Genomic DNA, 15,256 nt, shown 5'->3' with positions numbered 1-15,256 from the left:
CCTTAATATTCAAACTGGATTAAGTGGTTTTATTTAACATGCTTACACTAGACAGTGAAAGCATTGGGCGACGTGGTGTCAGCCCGTCTTGACATCAAACAATGTTCTGTGTCCCTTAGGAAATATTGCAAAGGCACTCAAAGAAAACCTGAAAAACTCAGGAAATTTAGAGATGTCAACTTGGCACACACCCTGTAAAAGCCAATGACGACAAGGACCACACAAATTCATACTTTATCATCTCCGCAAGGCCATTCAAGTTCTAATGTGTTGTTTAATAATACAACCCTGTAGGGATATGGTCACTATGTAAATAGCAAAATTAGTAGCGCTGCCTCATATGTAGTACAGAAGCTTTCTCGGAATATCTGTCTCACTGTCTCACATTTGGAGAACGGTGGAAGGTCTGCGTTGCCTTTCAGAGCGGCGTTTTCCATTCAAGGCGCTAGCGCTTTTCCAAGGGCGGCAAGACATCGATGTCGCAGAAGACTGTTGTGCGCGGCTCGCAGACCAAGCGACTCGTCCAGATCCTCCAGCCCGAGCTGACGTCCCCCATTCCCGTGTTTGCCGCATGGACCTTCTACAATGGAGGAGCTCGAAGCGGCTCTAGCTCTCTGCAGGCGCTCATCATCTGCGGGTCCGGATGGTATATCATACCGGGACTTGTGCTATCTCGGAGAGTCCGCACGAATAGAATTGTTGAGCCTTTACAACTCCTCATGGCAGGAGGGAAATGTTCCTGACGAATGGAAAGTAAGCCGCCTGGTGCCACTCTTAAAGCAGGGCAAATCCCCATTAGAACTCACCACTTAGCGCCCAATAGCGCTGGCCAGCTCTGTAGGAAAGATAATGGAACGGATGATCCTTGGCCGCCTGGAAAGGCACCTTGAATACTACAAGATTTATCCGATTTCCATGGCTGGTTTCCGACGTCACCCCTCCTCCATCGACAATGCAGTTGATCTCGTTTCATAGGTCCAGCACGAAAGGTCCCGTAAGCGTTTATCTGCAGCTTTATTCTTAGATGTGAAAGGGGCATACGATAACGTATTACATGAGGCCATTCTCGACGCCCTTGCGACGGTTGGCCTAGGTGGTCGAGTTTTTTTGTGGATTGCAAGTTACCTATGTGCAAGATCATTCTTTGTGTTAACAGACGATGGCCCAACTACGCGACGCTATACCAGCAGGGGCGTTCCTCAAGGTGGTGCTCTCAGCCCGACGCTATTCAACCTCGCTCTTGTTGGACTTGCTGAATACTTGCCAACTACCATCAAAATTTCAATATACGCTGACGACATCTGTGTCTGGACTTCGGCAGTCACACGTCCTCAGATACGTGCGCGACTTCAAAGAGCGGCCACTTTGACAGCGAACTACTTGTGTAAACAGGGTCTCAGCATATCACCAGAAAAATGCGCACTAGTAGCATTTACTCGCAAACCGATGACGCCTTATGTCATCTCAATCAATGGGCGCACCATTTCCTACGTCTGAACCCACAGATTCCTTGGCGTAATTATTGACCGAGACCTCTGTTGGAGCCCGCACGTGGCCTACATGAAACGGCGCCTGACAGCAACATCCAAGTTGTTTAGATACTTGACAGGAAAGACGTGGGGGATGCCAGTAGACGCAATGCTTAAACTCTACAGAGCTCTCTTTCTCGGTTTTGTAAGATATAGTCTACCTGTACTGAACAACACCTGCAAGACAAATATTCGTGTTCTGCAGGCAGCACAAGCTCAAGGACTCAGAGTCTGCCTTGGTTTGCGCAGATGCACGTCAACAGAGGCAACTCTTGCGATTGCTCGCGACCATCGAATGCGAACTCGCATCACGGTGGAAGCGCTGAGAACGCACATCAGACATATTGCACGTGCCCCCCATCACCACCTTGCAGCACTACCTTCAGACAGGCACCAATCATCATTCTCTAAAACTATCATCAAGTACAACGACAAACTTCCCTCGGGCTTCACCGCTGCATCTAAACCATCGATACCCCCTTGGTGTCTTATCAGCCCCACAGTCCATCTCAGTGTACCAGGAATCGGGAAAAAGTCTGAACTGTCGTCGCCTGTGCTGAAACAACTGTCTATGCGTCTTCTCCACGAGAGGTACGCGGACAGTGAACACATTTATACTGATGGTTCCACAAACATCCAGTGTTCGTCCGGTGCTGTGGTTGTCCCAGCAAAAGCTATTACCATCAGCTTTAGGACTGACCACCCAACAACATCGACATCTGCTGAACTAGCTGCCCTTCGTGCTGCACTTCGTTTCGTCAATCGGGAGCCACCTCGACAATGGTCAATCTTCAGCGACTCAAAGCCAGCCCTACAATCTGTACTATCAGCTGTGCGTCGCGGGCCATTCGAACAGCTCGTATTCGATATTAGATGCCTACTCCATACGTCACAGGAGAAGGGACACCAGGTGACCTTTCAATGGCTGTCAAGTCACTGCGGCGTCACTGGAAACGAAGACGCCGATAATGCCGCTCGGGCAGCTCTTGAAGACGCACAAGAAGAGGCCATACCGCTTTCACAATCCGACGCAGCTAGCAGATTTCGAGTGCTTGCACAGGAGATCACGCTCTCTCTATGGTGCACACCAAACAGCCAGACCAACCAGAGCAACCGTCAATATCACCTGCCCTGTTTGATGCGTCTCTATATGCCAACTGGACTTCGCCGAAGAGAGGCGACTCTGCTTTATCGCTTATGGCTAGGGGTGGCTTTCACGAAATCTTACTCCTTCCGCATTGGAATGGCCGACACCGCTCTCTGCAATGCCTGTCTTTGCGAGGAGACGCTGGAACACATTCTGTGCGATTGTCCTGAATATAATGTTCAGCGACAGTCCCTGGCATCTGTTCTAGCCCACCTTGACACTAGACCATTGTCCCTCGACACGATGTTCACATGCCACCGACAGAAGACATCGCAGATGAAGGCGATGACGGGACTACTTCGGTTTTTCAAAGAGATGGGATTGGACAAGCGGCTGTGACAGTGATATCACGTACCAAGCCAGATTGATGGACTCCAACGGACGATGTGTGTGTGCTGTGCTCTCTCGCTCCCTCTCCCCCATCATTCATCTCCCTCATCCCTCTCCCATGTGTAGGGTAGCAAACCGGTTAACCTCCCTGCCTTTCCTTCTCCACTTTTTCCTTCCTTCCTTCCTTCCTTCTCCGAATATCTCCAGATTCTCGTTGAAACAGGAAAGCATACTTTCTGAATAACTGAATACTCAGCTATAGCACAAAATAACAAGCAAAATTTACCTATCGATCCTATGTACACGACAAAATTCTGGGGAAGGCGAAGTATATTTATCGCAGTTTATCGAAATTAGCCATTTCTTTTATCTATCCTTAGTATTCGACAAGGTCGAAGAATGTTTTCTGATTCGCTGAAGCCGCCTATTTCCTCATCGGTGCCTTCTCGGTTTTGAAGGTAATGAAAAATGTAACGCTCTTCAGAAAATAAGGTACCGTTGCTTTGCTTCGATCATTGTTCGACTGTTGCTCTGCTTCGACTGCTGTCATAGCGACTGCTACAGGGTTGCACAAACGGGCATACACTTCGGTGTTCGGTGCTATATTGCTAGGATAGAATTATCGAAAGCTTATTTTTTCACCAACAGGCTACCATGACATTGGCGAGCACCACACCGTGTATGTTCCAACCATACACGACAAGGTTCCAGCAAGCGTAGACATAGAGAGATAGATTTAAGGAATCCTGGCGTATCAATGAATCCTGGAATAGTATGCTACACTAGATGAAGGGGATGAAAAATGAAATGGCGTCTACAGTTCACAACAAAGATACGTAACATGAAAAAAAAAACACTTAACACTTGACTAAAGTGTCTCAATGATATCCGTGTCCCTAAGTAAACACAACGTTGCGATACACAGGAACACAGGAAGCGCTTGTCCATTGGGCCACAGACGTGTCTTAGTTCAAAGGATTACAGTTGGTGAATGTTGAGTGCGGACATTAAGGCCGTTCTTGTGGCGTATATAGCCTGCAAGCGTAGATTATTTGGGCTACATCCTCCCGCACTTTGCACGCATAGCACAGTGGTGACATTATTTGTTTCATGTTAAGCAGGAAATACCTTGGCGTTTGCCACGGATAGACGAGCTCGGTGTAGACATGTCGTATCACGCCTGTTCAGGCCACGTGGCATGCGAAACTAGCCATAGTATCAGTAATGTTCATACAAGACTTGAGATTTGTTACGAGGGTTGTAAATTGAGCTCGTAGATACATACTTACGTGAATACTGGCGGAGACCCTTGTATCGTGGCGGAGCGGAAAATGTTGTATGGTAGATAAAAAAAACGTATGTGCTATTAAGAACCAACTAGTGCACCTGTTTGAACTTGCTGGAAAAAATGTTTTGGATTGTAGTGTTTCTGCACGGATACTGAGCAAACTACTGCAGACCCGGTGGTTTCATAGCACTCCCAACTCCATACACTGAATAGCGCTTTCGCAAACCACATTCAACAGAGCCAGCTTTTGTTGGGATGCTCTTCCCGTTTCTGTTCGATTTCAGGCAGCAGACGACACACCCGTTCCTTCGCGTCGGAGTAATCAGCTGTCATTCAGTGTGACAAGCTCGAGTAAAAGGGCAGAGAACAGCTACTGCCATCATGTCGAAGGAAAAACACCCTTCGACCGCCTTTTGTCGCGATGAGTCAGTCAGAAAAAGGCGAAATACCCTGGGCGAGATGAGAATGTATTAGGCAAACAGTGGCATTCGTTTGCGATAATCTCAGGCCGCCAAAAATGCCACAAGAGCTCGAGGTCGCAGTATCGGACTGATACACAACAGCACCGTAGTCTAAGGGCCAACGTACGAGGTTATATCGACCAGGTCGTGAGGCATGTGCTATAAACACACCACGTTGTGTGCAGCACAATTTTAATAATGTGCGACTGTGATTTAGGAAAACTTGTTACTTAGCTAGTTGGTTCATAACTTAAAAACAAAGGTTACCGCGCTAAGCACACGAGGAGGATGTGAGAGAAAAACGACATATACGGTTGCCAACTTCCAACTGTTTATTCACTATAAACCTAAGGTTTCTTAATATAAAACTGCGTGGGGATCTGGTGAGTAAACAGTTGGAAGTTGGCACACGTGTATGTCGTTTGTGTTTGCCTTCGTCCTTGTCTGCTTAGCGCCGTAATCATTATATTTAAGCAATTGTGAATCATTAATTATTCAATACATTGAGCAATGATGTTTACTACTTTGTGTTCTTTGTTCACTGGTAAGTGCTGTCCACGCAGCCAGCCCTACATTTCTTGCTGAAAGAACACACAAGCTTCCATGAGGTTTAAATTGAAATCCCTTTTATTCTACTCGCTTAGAAGCATTGTTCCGGCCAAGCTGATATGTTCCCAGACAGAGTACGAAGTTAGCGGATTGGAAACCTGTCTGGACGTTATCGTCTTTAGCAGGCTAATAATAAAACAAAAGCTATAGATGATTACATATTTTATTACAGCAGCATTCTAAAATGTAACAAGAAGTAGGTTATAGAAGCAAACACGGTACATATATTAGCTGAAATATAAAAGATATATAAAATGTTACCTCGCCCGGTCCGTTCGACTTTACGTGGCCGCTTGTGAGAAAATCCAACGTCGGAAACAACCAACCACACTCTCTACTGGAACGCTTCAGCTGATTGCCATCTCGACCGACAAATTTACGCCCTATGGATTTGACCGTCTGGGTCCTTTCTCTGAACGTCATCCGGCAGTTTCAATAATCAAGCTCGTGGTCGCGGTTTCTATCCTGGCCGCGGACGCCGAAATTTAATGAAGGCAAAATATAAAAACGCTCGTGCATGTAGATTAATATGCACTTTAAAGAACGCCAGTTGATCAAAATTATTACGGAGTCCCGCACAACGCTCCATAAGCAGATTATGGTTTTGGCTCGTAAAACCACAGAATTTATTTTTCTAAGTGAAATGCAGAAGCAAAGCACGCAATCTCTGTCATACAACCCTTATAAGCACTGACAAATGAACGCCATCGGCGCAGACATCTCGCCTAAAGTCCATACGTTCGGCTTGTTAATATTTCCTGCCTGTGGTACGGTATATTTCCTGCCTGTATAATGCTTAATGTGTAGCTGAAAAAGACATTTGTCTTACATTCTATAATGCAACTATCCATAGATGACTACAGCAAATGTGAGAAAGGGCAGCACATAGCGACACATCTCACCAAACGAAAGACAAAGTTTATGGCCAAAATATACGTATTCAAGGAAGCTCACCAATACGTTCACCTGCCAAAAGCCACAGGATGTCACGCACAGAAACTTGAGAGCATTGACAAAAAGGTAATGTTGTATGCTTCCTAAAACATGAAAACCAATCAGATAACGCTTGCGGCGGTTTTACTTCCATATTCCATCCCCCTCAATACATCTGACTGGTACGATCAGTGCCAGTATAAATGCTAAGCCGCAACGTGACAAAACTCCCCAAGAATATTTTCCTAAGTATTAGATGCTCAGTGCATGCGAATATTGAAAATCAAACATAGGGTTGGAGCAGGCTTCTCATGAACTTAAATTACCACGACCGCGAATGCCTAGCGCTTCGGAAAATTTCTTGAATAATGCTTTACAAGAAGACAAAAGTTAAAGCATAATGGCTTAGTAGACCAAGGTTCTTGCAGGCTTCTTCCTACGTTCTCTGTCGCTGGGGAATTGTTTCAAATCTATCGTTATTCCGCCGACCTGGTGCACGAAGATGTGCCCCAAACGGGCATGCCGGAGTGTTATCAGCTGTAAGATCCCACCGAAAAGTAAATTTAGCGAACGCGTTCACAGCACCGTGTAAATTACAAACACCATGCTACAAGAAAGCGCAGCACTGACTAATGCACTTACATGTACGGCCGTTGCAACAGCTCCGACACAGTGTGGTGGTGGTGCGGCGCGCGCCTGCTCAAAGGGTGTCACAGCTCTGTACGGCGGGAGGCGGCGCTGACACCGGGGGACCCTAGCACTCACCGATACGGCCCTTGCGTACACTTAATCTGGCCATCGTAATTTGTATACTGGTTTACCCTATGTCGCATTTTTCTGAAATGCATCACGCAAGGACACCGCCAACTATGCCCCGTCTTTAGGCCTACGTGCTTTCTCGCTGTGAACTCATGTCACCAGTTTCTCGCTGCTATAGCGCTGCCCAACAAGTACACGCGTGGCGCCTTCGCTCTTGGCGACCACGCCCCGATCTTGATTCTCCGACCTCGATTGTCGTCCTCGCATCCAAATGGCAAGCATCGGTATCGAAGCTTCCCATTTGCTTGCCTGCATCGCCTGCATCGACGCCGTTGCCGTTATCATCATCGCTCCGGATACCTTCGGCGACAGCGAGCGATTATTACCGGTACAACGAGCTTTGCCCTGGCGCCGCCTTCGCTTCACGGTCAAGCTCGGCATCAGCACTGCCACCGACAACATCTTGCCGCCGGGATTTAAATGACTTGCGTCGGCTTTCCGCCTTCAGTGGGCACGGGAAAGCAGCGGCGATGTTGTTGCTCAAAATCCTCTTCTGCTTTCATAAGCGGGTTGGTGCAGCCCCGTCTCTTTATTGTAAATGTCCAAGCAAGAGATCTCTTGCTCTTCCCGTGCCCAAGTCCCATTTGCGATACCTTGAACGACTGTATATTTGCTTTCAAACTAGTTACGCTAAGCGTTGACAATGAACAAAGCCCCGGTCCGCCTCAGCCTGACCCTAGCCAATTTCACAAGGAATTGATGATGTCATTACTGCCTTGTCAAGTAATTTTGACAAGCGTCATACGGAAGTAATGGAATCTTTCGCCGAGTTAAAGGAAAACCAAGAGACACTAGCGCGCAAAGTCGCAGATATTACAGAAAGGTTGGTAACTATGGAATCTATTGTCGAATCTATTGAAGATGCGTCGGGCCCAGCTGATATTAACCGCCTTGTTCATGAAACTGTTAGAACTGAAAGTGCCGCACTCAGCTCAAGGCTTGACGAGTTGGAAGATCGGCCCCTAAGGGATGATTTATTATCTTACGGCACATCTGGCTGTGCTAATGAGACGTGGGCAAAGTCCGAAGACTGTGTTAAAGGTCTGCTGTCACGCCATTAAAGCTTGAACGTTACCGACGGTATGATCGACAGAGAGCGCAGGCTAGGTTCCTTTGAGCGACTGAAGACACGCCGGCAGACTTCTCCAAATCAACACGCTTGTCACGAAGAAAACTAACTGAATGCGTTAAATCTAGCGGCCAACCGCTTTCACTGCGCTTTAACAAGCTTATCGTCAACAAAAAATGCTACATCTACTGCGCAGCCACTGATACCGTTTGTGAAGTTGACTTCCCTCATGACGCACGCCTACCTGGCAATTGCAACGCAGCTTGAAGCACTACTGGCATTTCATCAGCGTAGCTATCTTCCCGCCATGCAAATGGTGTCTTTTCTATTTAGCAATGCACGCAGTGTGCTGAACAAGCGAATGGTACTCTCAGCTCATATTGACTCATGTCCTGCTGACATTGTTAATTTATCCGAAATTTGGCTTCCTGCAAAAGTTCAAAGCAGTGAAATTTTTGGCTGTGAAAGGAAATACGCTATTTATCTATATGACCGCGATATCCGTGTCGGTGGCGTTGTCTTGATCGCTGTTAATGAAGAGTTTCCTTCCTGAAGTGTCCCAGTCGTGTCAGCTCTAAAAGTTCTGTGCGTGCGTATTACCATTGACAATAGGGACTGTACTTTTTGCGGATGTTACAGACCCCCAACTGCACCCCGTTCTTTCTATGATGAATTTCGTGATGTCTAAAATAATATTGTTACGCGATACCCCACATTGCCTCTTTTTCTGCTGGGAGATTTCAGCATTCCCAGATCCTCATGGCACAATGGTTCAGCCACTATTACAAAAACTTTTTCGGAATGCTCACACTTTCTTGATATTTGTTGCGATTTCAATCTCGCACAACTTGTTGACGAACCCACTCGCACTACTGCAGTTTCCACTAATATCCTTGACCTCATTTTTACTACTACACCTGACTTAGTTTCGAAACTTACACAAATCTCTGGTTTAAGTGATCACTTCTTTATTCATTTCGCCTGGCGTGTGCATGTTTCTCCTAAAAGGAGCTTTAGGGTGGTTCGTCATTACAAGCACGCCGATACGGCTTCTATCACAGCAGAAATGAAATCGTTCACAGCTCCTTACATCGCCGGTTTTGACGACCGCTCAGGTGAGGATTACTGGCAACTTTTCAAAATTAAAATATTAGCTTTCATTGTCAGCTATGTACCAGAAAGAAAGATACCCTCAAGCACACGATCGTCATGATTAAAACTCTCTTAAATGCCTGCGCAACAAAAAGAAAAGGTTATTCCGTCGGGCCAAGCAGACGACCCTGCCCGCTCATTGGTCAACGTATGCCGTCAAGTGGAAGCATAATACATACAAACGACTAGAAACGCTAAAAATACTTCTTGAATATTACATTTCTCTCGTTTCTTCAAACGAGCCCGCGCAAGTTTTGGAGTGTTGTCAATCCCGCTAAAACAAGTAGTACACATTTAACTTACCCTAATGGTACCTGTATTCCACCTAATCGATGTTGTAGTGTTTTGAATAAGGCATATGTCTCTTTCCTCAATTCTGATATTGTCTATTAATCGAGTGCACCAAGTTTAAGCTTCCCTGCAATGAATTCCATAAAACTGACTGGGTTGCTATTAGCCGGCTAATCAATAACCTGAACATTTCGTCTGCCAGTGGGCCTGACAGTATAATTTTCAAAATATTAAAATGCGCCGAAGTGTTTTCATCTGTTATTCTAAAATTTTTGCTCAGTTGTTGCAGGGTTCTAAGCTCTCGCGTGACTGGAAGAAAGGAAAGGTGGTTCCAGTCCCAAAGTCAGGCGATGTGCATGCTCCCGAGTACTACCATCCCATTTCATTGACAAGCATCCAATGCAAACTTTTGGACCATATCATTTACACTCGCCTTGTGGACTTTTCGGATATCAATTCATTCTTTCATTCCTATCAACATGGCTTCAGAAAAATGTTCTCCTGCGAAACCCAACTAGCTTGCTTTACTAATTAACATTTTACTGAAACTGACAATTAATTTGACGTTGGCTGTATCTTCTTCGACTATACTAAGACTATACTATGCTTGGACTATACTTAGCCTTTGATACTGTAAAGCACGATCTACTAAACCTCAAACTCCATTAGCGTAACATTGATCCTATAGTATTAGCTTGGATTAAGGACTTTCTTTCTAACCGAACCCAGTACGTGACTGCTAATAACGCTTCCTCTGCTCATTCATCGGTTACATCAGGGGTCCCACAGAGATCCGTCCTCGGGCATTCACTCTCATTTATATTAACCACCTCCCTGACCAGGTGAAATCGTCTTCAATTAACTTATTTGCTGATGACTGCGTAATATATCATAAGATTAGTGACCCCGTCGATTCCATTTAACTACAAGACCTTAACAATTTATCCATATGGTGCAAGGCATGGAAGATGAAATTGAACGTCAAGAAATGTAAATGTGTGCGCATTTCACGCCGCACTAACAATACTGACCCACGTATGTATTTCCTGAATAGCGCCCAACTCTGTCAAGTTAATTTATACAAGTATGTCGCCCTATATATCACTCACCACCTATCATGGCTGACCCTATTCTACGCATACCAGATTTCACTTTACCCTTTGAATTGAATACCGACGCCTCATACTATGGGACAGGTGCAGTCTTGTACCAGAAATGTCCAGAAGCATCCGGCCGAGAAAAGCGGCACGTAGTAGGTTACTACAGCTACATTTTCAAGCCACCCGAAGTCAACCACACCACTACTGAAAAGGAAGCTCTTGCAGTCCTTAAAGCAATTCAGTACTTCCGTACGTACCTAGAAGGTGCAAAGCTTACTATGTTCACCGATCACCAGGCCCTCACTCATCTCTTGAACATGACCCAACCTAAGGAACGTATCGCCAGATGGGTGAACTACTTGCAGCAGTTCGATTTCACCATCTCCCACTGACCTGGAGCCCTTTTGACTGATGCAGATGCATTGTCTAGACTGATGATACAGGCAAACAAAGATCGGAAGAAATCAATGAAGTTAAATTGTGGGAAGGCACTGAACAATTGATTTTTATGGAAGGTCGCTATCAAATCCCAACAACGCTGGTTTCCAAGGCGCTTTATTTGTACCACGATAGCCCAGAATCTGGAGGACACGAAGGATTTTGGCGCACCTACAACAAGCTAGTCAGGAGATTCACGTGGCCTCACATGAAAGAAGACGTCAATCAATACGTTCGTTCATGCCACATTTGTCAAGTCAACAAAGTGAAATATAAGCAGCCTACGGACGCCATGATAATACCTTGCCACTCGAACGTGCCTTTTGAAGTTATACACCTGGATTTTGCCGAGCTAAATAAGAAACGAGAAGGCGTCCGAAAAACGCAAGCTTTTCTTCTGGCCATAGATTAATGCACTGGGATGGTCGCGGCACGGGAAAGAAAAGAAGATGCGAATAGTGTCATCGCCCTTCTCGAAAGGGATATGTTTAGGACAACCAGGACGATCGTATGTGACAACGGTCCAGCGTTCAAGAGTGAAAAACGAGCAAGATGGGCTCGAGACCACAATATATCAATCAAATTCTGTGCGCCATACCATCCCGCGACGAATGGGCTTGCAGAGCGTGCTATACGAGATGTGAAACAATACATCAGGATGTACGATAGTTTCCCTGGTGGATGGAAATGCTCTTTAGAAGCAGCTGTAAGACATCACAATCGTTCCTACACCAGTGGCTTGGGATGCAGCCCGCAGTTGGCTTCTTCAGGAGAAACCCCTATTCTTCAGGCGGACCCTGAACTGGGACTGTTAGAAAATCTCAAGATCGTCGAGGAAAGGAAACATAAATCGCAGGAGGAGAGGTACCGGGAACGAATGAAACAAAATTTTGACAAGAGACATTGCTCAGATATCCCAGACATTCGAGTCACCGACCTCATTCTAGTTAGGAAAGGAGTAAGAGAATCCAGTGCAAAATTTTATGGTCCTTACTCTGTGAAAAAGACAGCCACTCAGAAAGGAATACTGAAGACTGCGTGGTACATTGGTGAACGTGCCTTAGTTGAATGTGCTTCGATTTAAAAGGTTTTCAAGTATTAACCCAGGAGCGGTTATAGCAAAAGAAACCTGGAAGGGTGAAGCGGTATGAGCTTCGATTGGAAATGTTTTCAAGGCGGGGTTAGCAAAAGAAACCTGGAAGGGTGAAGCGGTATGAGCCTTCGAATAGAAGATGAAGAAGCGCAGGAAGAGAAGAAGGAAGAGAAGGAAGAAGGAAGCAGAAGGAAGGAAGGAAGAGAAGAAGGAAGTTCGAATAAAATGTAGACAAGATGGACGCCAGTTCCACAGCAATACCTTCCGTCTATTGTGTCCTTTACCTAGGAACGCTACAAAAGAATTTTTCAACGAAAATTAAAATATGCCTCGGATTTCTGGGATCCCCCTCAAGCATCACTTAGCCTCTCCCTCGAAGCCATTCAGAATCGCGCGTCCTGCTTTATTATGTCTAATTACTCTCGACATGCTACCGTAACACTCATGAAGCAAACCCTTAACATACCGGATCTTTCAGTACGTCGCGCATACAATCTCCTCTGCGTTTTCCACAAGATTTACCACAATCCGGTATTAAAAGAGAAACTTTAACACCTCCTGCTTACTTTTCATCCCGCAGCGATCACCTTCATAAACTTTCGTGCCATCTTGTCGTACAAACGCGTACTATTACTCGTTTTTTCCTCGTACGTGCAATGACTGAAACCACCTTCCTGCATCGGTCGCCACTATTACAGAATCATCGAGGTTCTAGACTGCTGTTCTCCATGCTATCTAACAAATCTTTTATTCATTGTTCTGCATTCCATTTCTGTGTATGTATAGTGCCTACGGGCCTTCGAAGTCTGTAAAATAAATAAATAGATGATAGCTGACCATCAAGACATCTACTTCTGCCACGGTTCCCTAATTCTTCCTTGGTGCCCATTCGTTCTTGCAGCTCTGTAAGAGAAGCTGCTATCTCGGTACACAGATCGTTCAGGTCACGGACGTAAACTACGACATCGCTTCTGCCACTCCCAATACGCTATCTGCCGTCGCCCGTAATGACGCAGTTCACGTCAGTAAGCTTAAATCCTACCGCCATCCTTCTGAACATCATGTTTAGGTGCGCGATAACGTAATTTCCAACGCTAGGAATAGTGCTAAGATGGCACTATGCTCGACAGAGAAGACCCACCACTTTAGCTTAGACAAGACTGAGGACATTGTCGTTCAGCGTAAGAGCTGTCCATTTCTTTAAGTGTAAATACGTTCTGTAAAAGGTCCGACCTGGTGATTTGTTTCAGAATAATGCTGTCATTGTTGGCTACCCACGGCAGCGAATACTATGCAGCGCATTAGGATAACTGGCTCGATTATTCGAAACACAATTTGTATTGCGTTTGCGCCTATATTGCAATGAAAGCAATCAATTCGTGGCCGCAAATATGTGTGTTCGTCTGAATTCGCTGCCAGATGGGACCACGGTACCTATTAGGGGCGAGGACTTACGCAATGGCCATCTATCGGAAGCGCCTCCCTTGCGTAATACGCGGCGCGCTCCTCATAGATTTGGTTGTCGGCGCTCAATAAAAACACCACGCAAGAGCCCTCCTGGACATTTCTGTAAGTTGTCTGGAAACGACGGAAGTATTGTACCGTCAAGATAATAATCTTCGGCAAACAGAAAGCACAGACTAGTTTACAAACGCTACCTTTTTACCGAATACGTACATTGAACGCCACTGCGCGCGGCCGCGCGATGGAGTCTCCCGAACCGGCTACTTGCGTAAAAGGTAGGCAAAGACTGAGAGCAAACTATGTGAAATATGTTCTTCTAGTGGGCTGTCTGCATAACCAAATGGAACATGACAGACTCAAGCCTTAATGCAGTCATCGCACAGGTTCGCAGCGACCGACTGCGCGTCCGCATGCAAAAAAAAAAAATATTGTGGGGTTTAACGTGCCAAAACCACTTTCTGATTATGATGCACGCCGTAGTGGAGGACTCCGGAAATTTTGACCACCTGGGGTTCTTTAACGTGCACCTAAATCTAAGTACACGGGTGTTTTCGCATTTCGCCCCCACCGAAATGCGGCCGCCGAGGCCGGGATTCGATCCCGCAACCTTGTGCTCAGCAGCCCAACACCATAGCCACTGAGCAACCACGGCGGGTGCGTCTGCATGCATGTCCACGCACAATGTTTCGCTTTCGCTGCGAGCACGTTTTAGCACCGTGCCGTGAGCTTTATTTAGGCCGCAATGTGTGTATTTAACAGTACACAAGCAACCATTGTAGCGCGGACGCTATCAGAGCTGTTCAAAAATAATTTCGCTATAGAGACTTCGACGCCTACGGCGACGGTGATGTGCCTTGGCGACTATGTAATCCTTTTTTTTTATCTTCTAAATTGTTGGACGTTTCAATATTATTTCTCAAGTTGCGTCGCACTGTATGTTTATCGGTTTTCTCAGCGTTTATTTCCCGCTGCTTCTTTTTCGTAATGCAGTGCATTATTCACAAGACAACCATCACCGTATGCCATGCCTTTTTTTTAATGTGCTTCTTACCGCTCCCTTTCCATTCCAGTGAACTTGCCAGTATCTAGCATCAACACGTTCATAGACCAAACCACCATGACATTAGCCAGGCATGCAGCTGGCGCGGGCGAGCGCCTCAGTGCGTGTTTTCTGCTACTCACCGAACGTCGCAGTCCCGGCGCCGTAGCAGAAATCTTCGTCGTGCTCTGCTTGCTACATACCCGAGTTGTAGCCGATGGCTGTTAGCCGGTTCCAAGTTTCGCGAGCCAAGCTTTACGCAGCTTTTTGTCCTGCGACTACGTGTGAATAAGGCTGACACCGGGCTCCGTTTCGTAGGTCCGGCACTGCGGCACAGTGCAGTAGCCTACCGTGCTGCACGCCTCCATAGGCAGCCACTACCTATTCTAGTGCTTTCAAATGTTGTCAAGCAGACACCCAAGGTGAGAAAGCCTCACCACTTAATCAGAACCGCAGCCCGCAAGTGGGACTTTAAACTTTCATTTTCAGCTCGC

This window comes from Dermacentor andersoni, chromosome 7, assembly GCF_023375885.2.
Source record: "Dermacentor andersoni chromosome 7, qqDerAnde1_hic_scaffold, whole genome shotgun sequence".
NCBI lineage: Eukaryota > Metazoa > Arthropoda > Arachnida > Ixodida > Ixodidae > Dermacentor > Dermacentor andersoni.
Note: the sequence above shows the minus strand (reverse complement) of the source record.